Consider the following 20,915-nt stretch of genomic DNA (forward strand, 5'->3'; position numbering starts at 1 on the left):
TTAAAGATGCAGAACTTCCACATCCACAGTCATACCATAGACAATTACACGGGTTCAGGTTCCAAATTGCAGTCCTAGGTTTTAAAGGCTTAGGAACTTATATGAGTCTAACTGCTGCTACTAGTAGGCTTCCAAAATAGTGATATCCACACGGTAGATGTTAAGGCCTGGGAACACCCCTTTGCACACCAGTAAGCAGTCCTGGAAAAGCAAGAGACAGACAAGGAGAGAAATAGTACTTTTCGTTCTCCTGTTTTCTCTCTTTTCCAGATATTTTCTCCTTTCCAAACTCCACATAAACACTCATACTCAATGCATACTCAGAAAAAAGAGGTCAAATCTCACCAACCTTGACCCTACTCTTGGATTATTTGCCCAAAAGCAATAGAGGACAAATGAAACCAGAAACTTTACATGTTAACTACAAAATTCATACTTTTAGTGATCTATAAAAATTAGTATTATTTTAAAAATTAAAAACAATGCAAAGAAGAAAGTAAAAGCTCACAAGTTTTATGGTATATAAAGATCTAACAAATAGAACAGTCAACATTCTAACTTCTTTAGCCACAGATTCTGATTTACCATCTGAAAGACTGCGTATGATAAGAACATTTCTGGAAACACAGCCAAGACATTGATAATTGTAGTTTCTTCTTGGAATGGAGAAAAAATTTTCATCACCTTTTAAACTATTTGAATTTTTTGCTCTGAGCATTTTAACAGCAATGATATAAACAAATTAGACAGTTAATCAATTGATGAATTGTTTAAAATTGTTCCTATTAATAAGGCATCAAAATCAAGTTCCTCAAATTAAAATTCTTTTCTGGTTTAAAAATCTGAAAACAGAGTTTAGTCTCATCCCTCTCTTTAATTTGTCTCCTGATTTGTGTTTTCAACTCATAAACACAGAGTATCTAATTATTAATTTTCCTTGATTTTGTTCATCAGTATCATAGTTTTCCACATATAGGTCTTGTACATTTTCAGTTACATTTATACATAAGCATTTGACTTCATGGAAATTGATTTTTAAAATTTCGAACTTCAATTGTTCACTGCTGACATATAGGGCAGCATTTGACTTTTGTATATTAGCCTTGTGTCCTATGACCTTGCTATACTCACATATTAGTTCCAGGAGGTTTTTTGTTTTGTTTTCAATTCTTTAGGAATTCCTATATAAACAATCTTGTCATCTGGGAGCAAAGACAGTTGTATTTCTTCCTGCCCAATATGTATAACTTTATCTTCTTTCCTTCTCTTATTTCATTAGGTAGGACTGTAGTACAAAGATGAATAGTAGTGATGAGAGAAGATATCTTTGACTTGTTTCTCATTTTAGGGAGAAAGCATTCAGTTTCTCACCACTAAATGTCAGCTGTAGGGTTTTTGCAGATGTTGTTTATCAAGTTGAAGAAGTTCCCCTCTAATCCTAGTTTGCTGAGAGTTTTTATCACAAGTGGTTGTCAGATTTTTCCAAATGCTTTTGCAGCACCAATTTATATTATCGTATGATTTTGCTTTTTTATCTGTTAAGATGGTTAATTATATTGATTAATTTTCTAATGTTGAGACAGCCTTGGAATAAATTCTATTTGGTTGTGGTGTATAATTATTTTTATACAATGTTGGATTTAATTTACTAATATCTTGTTCAGAATTGTTGCTTCTATATTAATGTGAACTATTGATCTGCACTTTTACTTTTTTATAATGTCTTTACCTGGTTTTAGTATTAGGATAATCCTGGCCTAACAGAATGATTTAGAAAGTATTCCCTCTGCTCTTATTTTTAATGGATGAGATTATGAAAAATTAGCATCATTTCTTCCTTAAATGCTTGGTAGAACCCGCAAGTGAAACCATCTGGGCCTGTTGTCTCTTTTTGAGAGGCTATTAACTATTTAATATTTTTAATAACTATAGAATTGTTCATATTATCTATTTGCCTACCCAACCAACATTAGAGTCCCATCTTTAAGAAAAAAAAATTCCCACAACCAAAGCAAATTCAAAAATGAGAAGTGATTATTGCTCCATATGTGCATACGTCAACATAAAGAAACAAAAAACACAAAAATGCAAGGTAATATGACACCCTCAAAGGAATACAGTCATTCATCAGTAGATCCTAGCCAAAAAGAAATCCTCAAAATGTCAGATAAAGAGTTCAAAATAGGCCTGGCACAGTGGCTTATGACTGTAATCATAACACTTTGGGAGGCTGAGGCAGGCAGATGGCTTGAACTCAAGAGTTCAAGATCAGCCTGGGCAACATGCCAAAACCCTGTCTCTACACAAAAAAAATACAAAAATTAGCTGAGTGTGGTGGTGCATGCCTGTATTCCCATCTACTCAGGAGGCTGAAGTGAGAGGATCGCTTGAGCCCAGGAGGTAAATGTTGCAGTGAGCTGTGATTACACCACTGCACTAGGCTGGGCAACAGGGTGAGACGTAGCCTCAAGAAAAAATCAATTTTTTTTAATTCCAAATATTTATTTTTAAAACATGCAATGAGATGCAAGATAACTCTGAAAACCAATACAAAGAAATTAGAAAAATCAATTCAGGATTTAAATGAGAAATTTATCAAGGAGATAGATATCTTAAAACACACACACAACAGAAATTTTTGAAAAATTCACCGAAGGAATTACAAAATACATTTGAAAACTTCAGCAATAGACAAGAAGAAGCAGAATAAAGAATTTCAGAACTTCAAGACAGGTCTTGAAATAATCTGGCCAGACAAAAATAAAGAAAAAAGAATGAACACAGCCTTAGAGATGTTTGGGACTACATAAAGCAAATAAACTTACAACTTATCAGTATTTCTGAGGGGGAAGAAAAATAAAAAACTTTAGAAAGCCTATTTAATAAAATAAATGATACAAATTTCCCAGGTCTAGCAAGAAATTTAGACATCCAGCTGTAGAATACCCTAAAAGTCCCGACTTCACCACTATTTGATTAATGCATGTAACCAAATTAAACTTGTTCTCCATAAATTTATACAAATAATGCCTAGGTGATGGGTTGACAGGTGCAGCAAAACGCCATGGCATACAATTACCTATGTAACAAACTGCACATCCTGCACATGTACCCCGGAACTTAAAAAAATAAAATAAAAAAACAAAAAAATAAAGTTATTCTTCATTTTTGGTATAGTACTTCTGATTTATAGTATTGCTTTTGATTCTTTCTCAGAGTTTTTATCTCTCTGTTTGTAGTACCAATCTGTTCTTGCATGATGTTTGCTTTTCATATTAGGATGCTTAATATATTAATCATAGTGTTTTAAACCCCCTATCTGGTAATTCCAACATCTGTTTTATGTCTAAGTCTGGTTGTAATGCTTACTTTGTTTCTTCAGACTCTTTTTTCTTCCTTTTTAGCATGCCTTGTGGTGTTTAGGTGAAAGCCAGACATGAGGTATGGGGCAATAGGAACTGAGGTAAATGGGTAAATGTGAGGTTTTTGTTAATCTGGCTTAGGGGTGGGTTGCGTTTAATGTGATGTAGCAGTAGATAGCAGAGACTTTGAATTTTTCGATTGCCCTTGTTTTCGTCTCCTCTGTTGTCTTTGGGCTTCCCTAATAATTCCACCTTAGATGAAGTTTGCATCTTGTAGTTTTTTCAGCTGTAATCCACTGTGATTATACTGGAGCCCTGTTGGTATAATAGTAAGATGTGAGGGAAGGGAAGCATTCCATAATCTTGTGATTAAATCTCAGTCTTTCAGTGGTTCTGTGTCCCTGGGTTGTGACTTTCACAAGTGTTTTTAGCTACTCCCCCCTACTTAGGTGAGACAGAAAGTCTAGAGGGGGCTGACGCCAAGTAAATGTCCTCCCTCCAGGTGAGATAAGTCACTGCTAAAGTCTTTTTCCCTGGAAAGTAGGCTCTTTTTTTGTGGAGATGCTTTGAATTTATTTCATAATGGTAACTTTTCATCCCTACCTGCCAGAGTCAAAGACAGATCTTTCTTGGCTCTTTACTGAGAATCTAGTAGGGTTCACAGAAGCAAAACCCAGAAAAGCTTAGGACACCCGCTAAGACTGTGGACCCCAGGAGTTTTTCATTTTGATACTAGTCCACACTCGGCCTCAAGCAATTCATCACAATTACCATTTAACTGACTTCTCCTCCAGGTAAGCAGACTTCAGCTGTGATTTTGTTTGGTATTCACTTGTTTCTCTAGATTTCAAAGTGTTGGTTTGTTCTGTGACCTAATTCTCTCATGGGCCCAAGAAAAGTCATTGATTTTCAGTTTGTTCAGCTTTTTTTCTTGTTGTAGAAATAAGAGCGATGACTTCCAAACGGTTTACATGTCAGAGCTGAAACCAGAAGGCCCTTGACTTGTGTTTCAATATTCTCATCTGCAAAATGGAAAATAAATTGGCCCTGGGAGCTTCCAGGGCAATGGCATCATACAGGGAGAGGGCTTTCAGGAGGATTATGAGTCAGAACATTTTATGTCATCTATCAGCCTGTCTTTCATTTTATCAATTCTGATCACTTTTTCATTCTACCCATTCAGAATACTACAGACTTATGTAACTTTGTCCACTATGCTTTCTAAATCAAGCCATAAAAGTAATAGATTATGTATTCCTTTTGGTCTCTATAAAACTTTTTAATTTACCCTGCACTCTCATGGGGAAGATTCTACCTAGAATGAAGTAAGGCTCAAGTTGGGAATAACAATGGAGGATGCATGAATCAGATGGGTTATAGGTTATGGTATTAAAAGTACAAAACTCCAAGATGGCAGGGGCAATAGAAAGCATATTTAGTCTTGGAACTGAAGCACAGCATACGATGAAGAAAGAAGAGCATCAAAGGGTCTGCATTCCTCAGTACCCCAGAAAATCTTCTTTTCCCTTGGGATTCCAACTTAACCTTTGGTTAGCCTGCCTTCTTCCCATTCTTCGAAAAATAGTAGTTTTCTTCGAAAACCACTATTCCTAGCATTATAAAATATCAAATATGTAAGGAACATAAGAATTCATGCAATCCAGTCATCCATCAGAAGCAAGAATCTTCTCAAGCCCAGTGACATTACTGAGCACCTAGTTTTACCCTCAGCCAAATCTCATCTTACAATTTCCTAAGCTCATGGTGTAGGACTTCACATTCTCAGAGACTCTTTCAGAATCCTCTATTCGAGGATCATCTGAAGCTTTCGTTCACCAGGATAATTTACTCCCTATGCAGCCATGAGCAGGATAAACTGCCACTGCCTTGTCTTTTGCTGTGGTTTTCCAGACACTCCAGATCCATGTGGCAAGGGCCCATATAGCCAAGCTACCTCAGCTTTGAAATAAATGATGTGAACCCTGGTGCCAAATGTGTAAGTAAAGTTCAAAGATTTATGCTATCTTTGAAAATTCAGCCAACTCCTGTGCACAAGAAAAAAAATCAATTGTTGGACCTCCTTTGTTCTCGAAAAAAAATCAATCATGGTTCTTGCCAATGATCCCATTACCCTCTGGATGCCAGGGTCCCTCCTTCACATCCCCCATTGCATGTTGACATCAGCTGCATTGCACTGCATTTCCATAAGCCTTCTGCTGTGGTTCAAGATTGAAACCACCTTTCTTATTCTCTTCTCTTCTTAGCATCCTTAGATCCCTATTACTTTTCCCCAAAATAACTGTAAATGTGTGAACTAATTAGCTTAGAGAGCACAAGCTCCCTTAATGCCTTCAGAATCCTGCCATCCAACACTGATTTCTCTATGTTCTGAGCTGCAAAATAGCCCCTCACTTGGTTTTGGTTTAATTATTCTTCAAGGTCATCCCTGTGCCACTTCCGTTCATGATTCTTTTCTTCTCTGCTTCTGTTTTTAAGAGGATTTTTAAATAGGTTCGGCAGCTCAGCCGTTTTTGAGTCATTACTAGCTTCAATCCCCTTTCGCACTTATTACTTGGCCTATTTTTTCTCCAGCCTTGCCTCTTTCTCTGCTATATTTGCAAGAGTGTTTCTGATTCTCTCTAAGCCCTTTGTCAAGTTGGAATCATTCTGCTTTAGGAGGCCTGTATCTTTTCCCTTCAGTTTGAACTGATGATACGTGGCCTGGATTTGAGAATATGCTTTCCCCTCTTTGGTTTACAGCACAGATGGGTTTCTTCCTTCAGCTTTTGATTGCTCCATCAGGACTGGACTGATTGTTCCCTGGATCTTCAGGATGTTCACTGGATAGGCAGGAGCCCCAAGAAGAGAGCTTTCCTGCCTGTGGGTTGTTCAACAGCACCTGGCCTTCAGGAATTCCATGCCGTCTACTGATTTATTTCCATGTTCAACTTTAGCAGAAACCAGAATCCTAAGGTGAGAATAATAAAACAAATGCAACAATTATCATAATAATGTTACCTCCCACTGGAGAGCATTGTAGGCCTTTCAAACACTTTCCTATAAATCATCCAATTTAGAAGATGTTGCATAACAGACTTTATTTTTTGCTTTCTTCTAATTATTATTCTAATTATTTTCTATTTTCTTACCACCTCCTATTGTAATTTCTCTTTCCCACTCATTTCGCATTTTTAAGCGTTACCTTAAGGAACTATAGGATGCACTTCAGCGATGGATCCAGATCAGAGACTTTTGATGTTTCTGAAGCAACGGAACACAAAGCTCACACTCTAGCCAAGGTCTACATCTTACCAGGCGTGTGGAGGGATCATCAGAATGCCTCACAAATGAGCACACCCAACAGAAACTGGGGAAACAACTTGGAGGTACCCAGAAGACCCAAACATTGTGTGGTAATTCCAACACCAGGCTCTGAACAGCACCTCTGCCCAGACATCCCAGCTGGAATGGAAATGGGCTCCTAATTGAGGATAAGGCCTAGACAGGGATTCAGTCGAAACTGAGTGTGTCGGGTATGGGCTCCTATCGATAAGGGGTCTGAGCAACCAATCAAAATAAAATACCATGCAGAGAGGGAGGAGAAAAGAGACACTGAAGGACACAAGGCAGAAGGCCGAAAGGCCAAGAAAACAGGAGGTCTTCAGAAGTTTACCCCCAGGATAAAGCAGGCAGAAGACTCTCCCCTCAAGACTTCCTGGGTTTAAATCTCATCTTCACCATTCACTAGCTATGTGGCCTTGGACAAATTATGTAACCAATCTGTGCAAACCCATTTCTTCATCTATGTAATGGAGAGAATAATGGTACCTGCTTCACAGAGTGTCACAAGGATTCAATGACTTAATCCTTGCAATATGCTTAGAAGAGTGTCTGGCACACAATAAAGTGTTATATAAGTGTTCACTGCTGCTATTATTACGATCATCTAAAGTACCAGGATTTTTCAAGGGCTTCTGGAGAAGGAGAAGAAAATCAATGAGACTAGGGCAGACATGTAGAGAGAAACAGATTTTTGAGGCAGAAAGTTTGTGACCTAAAGCTTCTACCAGGCAAATATCGATAGCTAGTTCTAGGAAATAAAGACAGTCCCGGAAGATGGAGTCTTTCTCTTCTCTTTAAGTTACACTCATTGTCTGACGTATGAGCTTCCAGGAATTTACAAACATTCCAGCAATAAACATCAAGCACTAGCATCTTCAATAGCAGGAATAAAAAGAACAATAAAGATAAATATCATCAGCGCTTATAAACTGTGGGGCAGACTTTCTACTGTCATCATAGTTCAAAACTAGGAGAGAGAAAAATTCTGGAGTCCTATCCTTTTTTTATTTCAAATGTTCGATGTCAAATTTCTTTATGTTCTTATTTAGTTGCATATAACAAGCTATGGATGCCTTTTCCCTTGTAAAAAAGGGCCCCGGGGCAGATACGAAATGGGTGGGAGTTAAGAGTCCAAGTTGCTGGACAGAGGTGGAGTGAAACTTGTTTTTTAAGCAACGATACCTGTTTTAGATGTAAAGTTTTGTGTGTGTGTAAAAGAAGTAGATATAAAAATTGCATGTCTTTTTAAAAAAAGTAAGCACAGCCTCTGTGATGTGGTAATAACATAGAGGGCTAAATATTTGGCCCTTCAAATTCCCCAGTCTTCATTTCAGTCTGGCTAGAAGGGGAGATTGAAGCCACATTCCCAGAACTGTCATATTTATCGGCAGTGATAAATTTGGCAGAGTCTGAAGGACTCATCTGCACTTACTTTAGCAGCAAAGACTCAGAAAATGGGCAATTGCTTCCCCAACATGAAAAAAGCATCCTGGAGCTGAGCAATTGATTGAAAAAGATGAGACTAGCCTACCAAAGATGAGAACTCTGGGAGATCATTCACGTTCAGAGAAAGAAATCAAGCATGGCTAAGAAAGGCAAGCTGACTAGTACAATGAAAGGAACTGAGTAGCCTGCATACTACAAATAGAAGGAGTATGGCTCATGGTGAAATGTTTTTATTTTTTCCGTTACTTAGAAGACTGGAATCAAACTGTGTATCTTGGAATTCTACTGGTCTACAAACCCATCTCAGAATCTCTGGGTTTGGTTCTGCTTTTTTAAGAAAAGACCACTGTTGGTTTGAAAAAAGAGATTCTGTCAAACTATTTTAGTCCAATCCACTGATAAATCAGATTTTCCAAAAATATTTCAATTAGATTTGTATCCCTGCAACCCTTTGACCCTAACAACAAAGTCTGGGAGCTGTAAATTATGAGTCTGCCAAACAGGTTCAGGAAAGAGCTCTAATAAGAGCAAGAAGGACTGATGGCTTGGTAAGGCAGGTGAGGAAGGAAATGCATATGCTATTCAGTGGTTCAATGAGTTTTTGAGGATGTTTGCCTTCTACAGATGTAAACCACACTGTGAGTGGCTCCTTTCCACATCCCGATTGATAGATTAATTGATCTAACATCCACTTCAACTCCACGCAAACTTGGCTAGGCCGCACAGCTAACCTGAGCTCTACAAATGTGAAGGCCTGTTGGGAATACTTTTCTCCCCCTTGTTTATTATTATGTGTTGACATCCAGACAGATTCTTAGTCAGGTCCTTAAGACTTCGGATTTTCACAATATTACAATTTCAGCAAGCTGAATGTTAAAAAATGGAAATTGGACAGACTGTTATCAACTTTAATCGACCATTAGAGCATCGGAGCCTGAAGGCACAGTGTTTAACGGTTGGAATGGGGTGGTCAAGTAAAATGCTGTCTCTTTCATTTGGAATCTGGGAATAAAGCCAACCCAGATAAAAAAGGGAAAAAAAGCCATTACTTTGACAGCTGTGGCAGAGCACGAGGATCAGTGTTAAAAAGCAGGCCGAGATGCAAAGAGTGCAATGCATTTGGGCAAGGTTTGTCTCCTGAATTCTGGTTTTGCAGATTTTGTGCATAATGGAGATAAATAAGCCAAGGAATAAGATACTGACCTACCAGAATGAAGGCTATTATCTGATATCAAAATTGGGTCCTGTGACATCATATTGCATTGCCAGACTTGGCCTCAATATGTCATCACCTTTCTGTGTAGCAATTGCTGCCTTCTCAAAGAGGCAAATAATTTGCTACCTTGGTTCTGCTTCTCTGCTTCAGCCCCTGGGCATGGTACACTGTGAATGCTTTAGAGGAGTATTCTGGAATTAAGGTTTTTAATTACACCTGACATTAGTGAGCTTTCACCTCTTGGCAGCCATCTTGTTAAAACCACCTGTGGGAGCAAAAGTTGTTTTACTGGAAGTTAAGCCTCCTTTCCCCTTGATGCCTCTGTTGGCCACGCCACAGATTCCTTCCCGACACCATTTACTCTGCTAATGCGATTTCGCACATTATGAACTTTCAGAATGTTAAACTGTACACAGTTTTTTTTCTTTTAAACAAAATATATTGTTTATGTAAAAAGTCTAATGGCCCATAGCAATCCAATTTACATGTAAAGTACAAGATTTCATATTGAATCAGTTTTATTACTTCACATATGAAAGATATTGAGCAGTGGTAGGTATATTGTATTTGTATCAGAAAAATACAAGAGCAGATTTATTGGGCCTGTGCTTAATAATATTAGAATCGATTATCCCAATGAGAGACAGACATCTATTCACTGTGGGGAAAAACATTATTTCCACCACACTACTGATGCCCAGTAAACCTTTTCCCTCCTCACTCAGTGAACTCACCATAGTTAAAGGGTTAATAGGGTTTCCCAAAGTGGCAACATTAACTCTCTGTCAGTCGCAAGAGAATATTGTTGATACCACTTAAAATTTATTAAGCACGTTTGGTTTGCTGGGCATTATACCAAACCCATAAAACATAAGATATTTTATCATTGGTTGCTTTGTATGCTAATATGTATATGCCCTCAGTAACTAGATTTAATCTTTCTTGTATTTTCTACATTATGGAAACCCCAAACCTATTTTTCTTTATATTTTAATTTATCTTTCCTTTTATTCCAATCATTAGATGATCTCTTTGTGAAGTAACCTGTACTCTCATAAACGATCAACTATCTGTAATATTTTAGGAAAGAGCAAATAACTTTTTTATTAACCTGGAAAGTTATTCTATAAGCACTCCTATTAAGAAAGAAGACCCAACCCTTTTGAATGTTCCTAACAGATTATCTTGATGGCCACTTTCCTTTTACCACAATACATTTCCATTTAATATGACTGAAAACACCAATTTACTTATTTTTATTTTAAGTTCCAGGGTACATGTGCAGGATGTGCAGGTTTGTTGCGCAGATAAAAGTGTACCATGGTAATTTTCTGTATGGATCAACCCATCACCTAGTAATTAAGCCCAGCATGCATTAGCTATTTTTCCTGATGCTCTCCCTCCTCTTGCTCCCCTTGACAGGCCTTAGTGTGTGTTGTTCCCCTCCCTGTGTCTGTGTTCACATTGTTCAGCTACCACTTATGAGAGCATGCTGTGTTTGGTTTTCTGTTCCTATGTTAATTTGCTGAGGATCATGGCTTCCAGCTCCTTTCATGTGCCTGAAAAGGACATGATCTCTTTTTATGGCTGCATAGTATTCCATGGTATATATGTACCACATTTTCCTTATCCAGTCTATCAATGATGGGCATTTGGGTTGATTCCATGTCTTTGCTATTGTGAATAGTACTGCAATGAACATACACATGCACGTATCTTTATAGTAGAATGATTCCTATTCCTTTGGGTATATACTCAGTAGTGGGATTGCTGGGTCAAATGGTATTTCTTGTTCTAGATCCTTGAGGAATCACCACATTATCTGCCACAATGGTTAAAGTAATATATATTCCCACCAACAGTATAAAAGTGTTTCTATTTTTCTGCAGCCTCACCAGCATCTGTTGTTTCCTGACTTTTTAATCACCATTCTAACTGGTGTGAGATGATATCTCAATGTGGTTTTGATTTACATTTCTCTAATGACCAGTGATGTTGAGCTTTTTTCATATGCTTGTTGGTCACATAAATGTCTTCTTTTGAGAAGTGTTTGCCTACTTTTTAATGGGGTTTCTTGTAAATTTAAGTTCCTTGTAGACTCTGAATATTAGACCTTTGTTAGATGGACGGACAGCAAAAATTTTCTCTGATTCTGTAGGTTGTTTGCTCTGACGATAGTTTCTATTTCTATGTAGTAGCTCTTTAATTTAGTTAGATCCCATTTGTCAATTTTTGCTTTTGTTGCAATTGCTTTTGATGTTTTCATCAAAACATCAAAAGGACCTAGGCACTTTGCCTGTGCCTAGGTCCTAAATGGTAATGCTTAGATTTTCTTCCGGTGTTTTTATTATTTTGGGTTTTACATTTAAGTCGTCAATCCTTCTTGAGTTAATATTTGTATAAGGTGTAAGGAAGGGGTCCAGTTTCAATTTTCTGCCTATGGCTAGCCAGTTCTCCTCACACCATTTATTAAATAGGGAATACTTTCTCCATTGCTTGTTTTTGTCTGGTTTGTTGAAAATCAGATGGCTGTAGATGTACAGTCTTATTTCTGACTTCTCTACTCTGTTCCGTTGGTCTGTGTGTCTGTTTTTTACAAGTACCGTGCTGTTTTGGTTATTGTAGCTTTGTAGTATAGTTTGAAGTCAGGTAGTATGATGCCTCCAGCTTTGTTCTTTTGGCTTAAAATTGTCTTGGCTATTCAGACTCTCTTTTGGTTCCATATGAATTTTCAAATAGTTTTTTCTGATTCTGTGAAGAATGTCAATGGTAGTTTAATGGGAATAGCATTGAATCTACAAATTACTTCGGGTAGTATGGCCATTTTCACAATATTGATTCTCCCTATCCATGAGCATGGAATGTTTTTTCCATTTTTTCGTGTCCTCTCTGATTTTCTTGAGCAGTGGTTTATAGTTTTCCTTGAAGAGGTCCTTCACTTCCCTTGTTACGTGTATTCCTAAGTATTTTATTCTTTTTGTAGCAATTGTGAATGGGAGTTCATTCATGATTTGGCTCTCGCTTGTCTATTGTTGGTGTATAGGAATGCTTGTGATTTTTGCACATTTATTTTGTATCCTGAGACTTTGCTGAAGTTGCTTATCAACTCAAGAAACTATTGGGCTGAGATGACGGGATTTTCTAAATATAGGATCATGTCATCTGCAAACAGAGACAATTTGAGTTCCTTTCTTCCTATTTTAATACGCTTTATTTCTTTCTCTTGTCTGATTGCCCTGGCCAGAACTTCCAATACTATGTTGAATAGGAGTGGTGAGAGAGGGCATCCTTGTCTTGTGCCAAAAACCCCTATTTATATTACATACATGAGATGGGAATAAAGCATAGTCTTTATTTAACAAAAACTAAAAGTAGGAGTCAACACTGTGAGGGATACACAATAATATGAAATGGAACTAATGCAAAAGTAAATTTTCTTATATCCTGCTAGAATTTTTTCTCCTACTTTTAGATACAAGACTTTTGCCTTATTAGTTTTCACTTGTAAACATTTTTTCCCATCTTTTCAAGGTTGGACAGAGCTTTCTTTTCCACCCTAACTTGCTTCTTGGAGTGAAAGGTGGCCCCTAGCTGTCCAGAGCTTAGTTGATACGATTTTGCTTTTGGATTTAGTTAGGAGGCACATGTTTTCCACAGCCTTCCACCCTCTGGGCATGCAAGCAAAGTTCATACACAACATTGCAAGTAAACAAAAGTAAATTGAACAGCTAAAACCTTCTTTCAGGGTAAGGCAAACAGATTAGTGAAGGCCAAACCACAGTATGATTCTTGCCTATGCCCCAAAGATAAGTCAGCCATACTCACTCTAGAGAGAGATTGTGCATGTGTTGTGGGAGGGTGTGAGTGTGTGGTGTAGCCCACACATAGTTTGCCCTTCATGGGCCCTGCACAATATGGCCTGTGATACGGATTAGTTCTAAAGTCATTATACTTGTGGATGGTGGTGATACTAGTCCTGTCTCCCTTCAGCAGAAAAAGAACATTTAGCCAAAAAAAGAAATGTTTCCTACACAAGAAATCTTTCCCCTTCCCAATCCATTCCCTTCCTGCAGATTCCCAAGTCTAGACTTAGCTATCAAATCCAACTTTTGCCACCATGGGTATGCACCAGGCAGTGAGGGAAAAGGAACAGATGAACCTCCCCACAAAGCAAGTGAGCCACCTGGGTCATAATTGCATGATGTCTAGTCTCCAAAAATGGCAATATGCCTCCATCAAATAAAGGAGCACTCAGGTGGCCCTTTCTCTTCAGACTTCAGAGACTAGCATTCACAAGGGAGGAAGGCACACATCTAATCAGCTAATAGACATTTTCAGAGGCTCTCCTTATGCCTTGACAAGGAATTTACATTTTTAATGTGTTGCCATTTCTATTTTTTAATTTTTAAGTTCTGGAGTACATGTACAGGATATGCAGGTTTGTTACATAGGTGAACATGTGCCATGGTGGTTTGCTGCACCTATTAACCCATTACCTAGGTATTAAGCCCAGTATGCACTAGCTACTCTTCCTGATGCTCTCCCTCCCCCAACGCCACCCCCTGAGAGGCCCCAGTGTGTGTTGTTCCCCTCCCTGTGTCCATGTGTTCTCATTGCTCAGCTCCCACTTATAAGTGAGAACATGCGGTGTTTGGTTGTCTGTTTCTGCGTTAGTTTGCTAAGGATAACAGCTTCCAGCTCCATTAGCTCCAGCCTCTTTTCTTGATCACCAATCCTTATGAGGCAAGCATCCATGGCATCTCACTTACCAGAAAATTAAAACGGCCCAAGAATTGGTGTTCCTTGGCTATTCTAGTCTGATTCACAGTTCTTTACGAGTCACTGCTAATGTCCAAGCCAACGGGCTAGGCTTTCTAGGGGAGGCCAAGAGGTAGGAAACACATTCTGCTTCCCTAAGAGTTCACAGACTACTTGGGGAGGTAAGTTTCATACATGATGTAATTAGTAAATAACAAAAAGGCAAGTGTGATTAAAACATGAAAACATGAAGCCATTGAGGTTCAGGGAAATAAATATTTCATTATCTCCACTATACTCCATTACCAAGGCAGAAAAGTAAATTAGAATTTCTTGAAATATTTTCAGTGACAAATGAAATAAAAATTCTCTTTTCCTAGCTTATGAGCAGAAAAGCCAAATAGTCATATCACATTGGTACCTCATCATTCTGTTTACTTGATGGAGCAAAAAAAAAAAGTATCAACAAAGCCACCATTTCTCTATGAATCCGAATATCTTTGGTTTCCACTTTGCTTTCTTTATTAACACAGAATACTTTTTTTTAAAGAAAGAATGTTATACATGTAGCAATCAACACCTGTTGTATTTTAGCCCTTTAAATGTATCTAACAAGTCCATGTCAGCTGTTAGGCTGTTAGGAGAACCCATAAAAAAGCAACCCTCCCAGGACATCTCCCGGCTCCCTTTAGCCTGCCAGTACCAGTCATCCCATTCACTGGTTCACCAGTTCTGCCCCTCTTCCAGACTCTTTGATGCCAAATCTTGGTACTGCACCTATCAGGTGCCTTGGATTGGCCATATCACCCCTTCAGAACACAACATCCCAGAAAGACCTTTGCTTGCCTTGCTCCACCCAATCCTCGCCCAGAAAACACAGCCCTGCAAGACCCAAGGGTGATGGTTAGGGTGTAAGGGTCATCATAAGGGCCAAAGGTGTGGAAGTAGAAGACAACATTCTGGAAGGAACTGGGGCTTTCTCTTGACTAAAGAACTTTTTGATGCCAGAGTAGTACATATTGTAAAACATGTGTTTTACCTGAATACAGCCCTCTCCCCCAACCTCAGTGACTGAGCTCTTCATGGCATGAGGCAAGGACTTTCTTAGCTCCTCATTCTAGCACAATGCTGGGAAAAATAACATGCAAGTGGTTGCCTAATTAATTAATTAATCCATGCTCCAAGGTTAATTAACTCCCCCAAACAAAACTTTCATTTATTCCATGGTCTTGACTAGAGTAGAGAAGGAAAACAATCTAATTGAATTAATTCACTCAAAGGCATAAATTATTTTTAAAAAATACATATCGTCCTGAAGTTGGACTTGGCAATGGTATTTTTAAAAATCTCCCCAGGAGGTTTGCATGAGCAGACTGGGTTGAGAACTACTGGCATAGAAAGCCCTGTGTGTTCTCACCCTGCTTCTCTCTTCTGTTGCTTCTGCCATCATCCACTCCATGCCTGCACATCTCTGGCTGTGCTACGATAGATGCACACCTTGCCCTCCCACACCCCCACACCTCTCCACCATACTTGGAGAAATCAAAAGTATGGGACCATGTTACTCTCTCCCCAAGATCTTCTCATCACTATTCATATTTGCCTCCTGAATTACTTTTTCCTTAGAAATGGATGTCAGAAATTATGTTTCATTTGGAACAAGAGTTAAATTATCAGAGGAAAATACCATCTCTCCATAAGGAAACTGTATCAGTAATACTTGGAAATCATGGGAAATATGATTAGACTAAATGAGAAGAAAATACAAAGACGTAGCAGCACATCTCAGTGGTAAATAGATTTTGTTGGTGTTGATTTTCTTCACCTTTGGGGTGAAACCCATTTTCTAACTACAGAAAAAGATTTATCCTAGTTGCCAGAGCTGTTAAAGGGAGTCATAATATCCAACACCTCTCCCCATTGCATCCTCATCCTCAAGCACAAAATAGCCACACAATTTGGTAATGACTTACGAGCTGCCGATGGTAGAGCTTAGAGTTCCATTCTGATGGATTCAAGCCTGACTCATCCTGCTGGATTTCTGTAATAGCAGAGGAGGTCTCAGTGACCAAATACAGTGAGCTCAGGCAGTTTTCAAGTACATAAAAATGGATGTTTATCATGAAATCATCATAATTGTACTTTCTGATGATGGAGCTGCTGCACTCATGACTCCATCTGAAATATTTAGGGCTTATTCATTTAAGATGATCCTGAAACAGCCCCTTCACATACATGCATTTTCCAAGCAATATAGATGTGGTAGGGGAAAAAGAGTTAGGGGGATTTATTCAGATTAATTAATACACAAGAGGAAAGAGATATATGCGATTAAACTAACTTCCCAGGTTCATCATAAATATTTTATTCATTTATATGACTCTGCAATTCTGTTTTTGTCACTTAGAAAATAGCCCTAGATGTGAGGACTTGAAACTTCCTATGAGTGAAAACAGGGTACAAGGATTCCTTACAGCCAGGGCTGCAGCTAGAGACACACAAAGAGGGAGCTATCTTTAGTCAGAAGATATGACACTTCCAAGGAAGATAAGAAGGTCACACCATCACTGCATGCCTTGGGCCAACTCTGGCTCTCTGAAGACAACATAAGGTAAGAAAGGGGCATCAAAAGCTCTCTATGTATTAAATGCATAGTTTACACTAATATTTATCAAAACTCTCTTTTCAACTTCCTTCCAATCCCAAAGATACTCCAGCAGCACACTCTTTAACTCCTCCCTAGAAAACTCTTCATCACCCAGTCAGAGCCTTGCTTTCTTCCTTTATTTCAGGGGCAGGGTGGGGGATTCTGGTAGAGACCACATCACTACGCCCATTGAGGCAGAGATCCTCTTGAGTTCTGGGGAAAGGGGAATGTCTGTGAACACACAGGTCTCCTGAATTTGTATCCCATCATACACTCGTAATATACCCTGTATTTTAGATATTTTCTTGTTTTCTTAAATAAATTATAGATTACTGAAGGCAAGAACTATGTTGTATTAACCTTTGCATTTTAGTGCAGTGTAGGTTTTCAATAATAGTTTGTGAAATGAAAGAATTAAAATATGTACAAATAAAAGTCAAAGATTAAAATTTGTATTTTGTTCATTCTTCCTGCAAATACCACACGCTACACCCTCAATTCATATTTTATGATGATGATAAAATAGGAAGGCAAACCAATCTGAGTGAGGAGGCAAAGGTCTGTGCCCTGTTCACGGAGGACTCACTGGTATTTTCTGCCTCTGCCACCCTCACTTTCCCATGCTGCCTTCAGTCCAAGCCTGTGATGTCCTTCAGGGTATGCCAATGGTGCTGATGCAACATCATGGAATTTATGATAGGCACCTAACTTCCTAGAGCATCTTCAACTGAAACCAGTGGTCCAGAAGGGTGTCTCTCAGTTGATGAATTTCCAAACAGTAGGAATTTCATCAATTTTCAAAACCGCATGACACTAAGGGTCTCAGGGGTTATTTATTTCACTCTAAGTCACCAAAATTTCCTTCCTAAAGGATCTCCAGCAAGTACTGATGAGGTCTCACTACCCACAAAACATCTCAAAATTCTGCCACACAACTCTACATATTAGATAGTGTTCCCTTGAGTTCTACCAAATCATTCACCATGAAACTTCTATCCAATAGTTCTAGTGCGGTTCTCTGGGGTTACACAGACACCTAACAGTCCCGACTGTACTGTGACTCTTTTCTCATCCCTTCCGTCAATTCTTCATGGTATATTCTGATGCTTCTCATTGTCAAGAATTGTGAACATCTAAGATTTCACCCGTTTCAAGCTAACAAGTCAGTCTTTTCATTTCATAGATGCTGGCCAAAGACACAAGATTCCCGGGTCAAAGAAAAAGGTCTTTGTTACTCATAGCACAGAAAGAAGCATGAGCTTCATGTTTGCATCAGTTCTTCTTGCTCTCCACATCCCAAAGTAGGCAAGGTGGAGGTAGGCCAAGATGAATTCTGTGAATACAGTGCATTTATGACACAGCTGAGGAAACCTGAGCTCAAGAAACCCCCAATATTACAAGGGAGCTGCTAGAAAGCTTGCCCAGGTTCCAAGAGGGAGACACCATCTTTATTATCCTGGTCAGGAAACAAATCTGCCCTTTCCCCTACAGTGATACTCTGTAATTTTCAAAACCTGTTGCAGATATATTATATCTTTGAAAAGCTGGTCCATAACGAAGCAATGCCTCTTGTTCAAAAGATGAGCACAAATGAAGGAGACGCCTGGAGCATTTCTCCCAACATGTGTCTTCTTGATTTCCTTGACTCCTTATCACACGCCCAAGTTGAACAATGTATTTCTGTGCCACCCAGAGCTGAGTGTCACTTTCTAGATGGGCTTGACCAGTGCGGAGGACAGAAGGACTGTCCCTTCCAAGGTCTGAACATGCACCTTTAGTAATGCAGTCGACGATTACATTGTTGATTTTGGGACTCCACGGCTTTCACAGGGACTGAAAATGTTTCATTAGAGATGTATTACTTTGGAACTGCAAGCACAAAACCATTTCTTTGTCAAGGGAAAATGATCTAGGAAGGAAAGCACCATGTCAGGAATTCTATAACTTCAGCATTGCTGTATTGGCCTGGGTGGAGGAAGCCCAGGAGCAAGGGGAGGAGGCAAAGGTTCGCCCCAACTCTACAGTCTTTCAGTCAGATTGAGATTGCAGTCAGCCAAACGTCTTGAGTTTCTTCCCCCTAACAGTAATTCAGCCTCTTCTCTCTTGGACTTGCACAATTGGTTGTGTGTGTGTGTGTGTGTGTGTGTGTGTGTGTGTATACATATATATAGTGTGTGTATGTGTGTGTAGTTTTTATATCTGCTGAAATTTATCAGATATTATTTGTTCTTGATTTTGTTTTTTTGGGTTTTTTTGTTTGTTTGTTTGTTTGTTTGTTTTTGACAACCCAGGCTGGAGTGCAGTGGTGCGATCTCAGCTCATTGCAACCTCCGCCTCCCAGGTTTAAGCAATTCTCCTGTCTCAGCCTCCTGAGTAGCTGGGACTACAGGCACCCACCACTGCACCTGGCTAATTTTTTGAACTTTTAGTAGAGATGGGGTTTCACCATATTGGTCAGGCTGGTCTCGAACTCCTGACCTCAGGTGATCCACCCACCTTGGCCTCCCAGAGTGCTGGGATTACAGGCATGAGCCTCTGCACCCGGCCATCTGTTCTTTCTTTTAGTTCTTTACAACCCACTTGGCTCCTGGGTTTGTTAAACATCATGATCCCTACACTCCAAAGAATTAATCAACTTGACTCCACAGTTGCCTTTTTATTTTTCATTATCAACAACATGGTACAAGAAACTCATTTCAACCACTGAAGGCTGTCATTTGAGTGCTACATACATATATATACAGGCACATATACACATATAAATTCACATCAACAGACATACTGGAAATGTGCTCACTTCCACACAAAGGCACATGGTATGGACTCTTCTCTCTCAACACACACTCAGACACACACCTCAGGACAACACAAAAATGGGCTCAAAGCACACAGCAGGCAGGGAACAGTGTGTGCTAAGTACTGCCTGGTTGGAGCTGAGAACACTAGCTCCGGTCAGGTGGGGAGGGGCACATAGCACACAGTGAAACAGGAGGAGGTGTAGCTTTTCCAGGCATGTCTTAAATATCCCGAACCAGATATTGTTGTCATGGAGCCCCATGAGCAAAAACTTCTTGAAAAAGAGAACAGGGCCAATGTGCGGAGCTTCTGTGGCAGGCCAGCACTTCAGATGAGTTTGTTCTGATTGCTACCACAACACTGCAGCATGGCGTCTTCTCCTTGTTTTGCAAATAAGAAAATCAAGGCCCAAATAAGGCCATAAGACCGTGTCATAAGGTTCGAAAGTGCCAAACCAGAGCCTGATCTGAGGGCTGTTGATCCTGGCTCACACTACCATTCAGGATGCTGCTCTAACCCCAGAGAACCTCTGAGTGAACTTCCAACCTGCAACCCAGAGCTCAGACTGCCCTTGCCCTACCACAGGCTGCAGCACATGTTCAGAGGAAAGCCCAGCTGTAGAGTAATACCCAGGCAAGCCCTGTAGGTTCCCCCAGATGCAGAGGAAGGCCGCCACCTGCTGCAGACAGTCCAGCCCTTTCCCACAGTGACACCGCCAGGTTTCCGTCATCCTACCTTAGCCGGCTCCCTTTCCTACTAGATGAGGAACACAATGTCTAATTTACTTGGCTCACTTTTCACCAGCGACTTATCAAGAGTCAAAATTGTGTCACAAAGATTCACTCAGGAGAGCCAGACTGAGTGCAAGTCTCAGCCCCTCCATTTTCCAGTTGCGCAATTTCAAGCCTTTCTCAGCTCGGCTTCCTCACCTGTAAAATGGGAATAAGAGCAGAGTCTACCTATTAGAGAACCTGGGCAGTTTGAACGGATTGATAATAAAACACACTTAGAGTAATACCTGGCCCACAGGGAGCACAAGATACATGCTAGTTCCTATTCATGTTAGCTCTGGGAATCCCCCACAACAAGATATGCACAGCCCCTGCCTCACCACCAACACTGCAGCCGATGCTAAGCACATAATTGGACAAATAATTCATTAGCGTGAGATGAGTGCAAAGAAAAAGGACAAAGTGCAAAGTGCAACAAGAGCACGCACCAGAGGGTCAGAAGGAGCAGAAACCGGCCAGATCTGGGTCGGCAAACTTCCTACAGCCAGGCTAGTCCTAATAAAGTCTATTGCAACACAGCCTTTTCATTCACAGATCGTCTGTGGCTGCTCTCACTC

Source organism: Theropithecus gelada, chromosome 13 (genome assembly GCF_003255815.1).
Source record: "Theropithecus gelada isolate Dixy chromosome 13, Tgel_1.0, whole genome shotgun sequence".
Taxonomy (NCBI): Eukaryota; Metazoa; Chordata; class Mammalia; order Primates; family Cercopithecidae; genus Theropithecus; species Theropithecus gelada.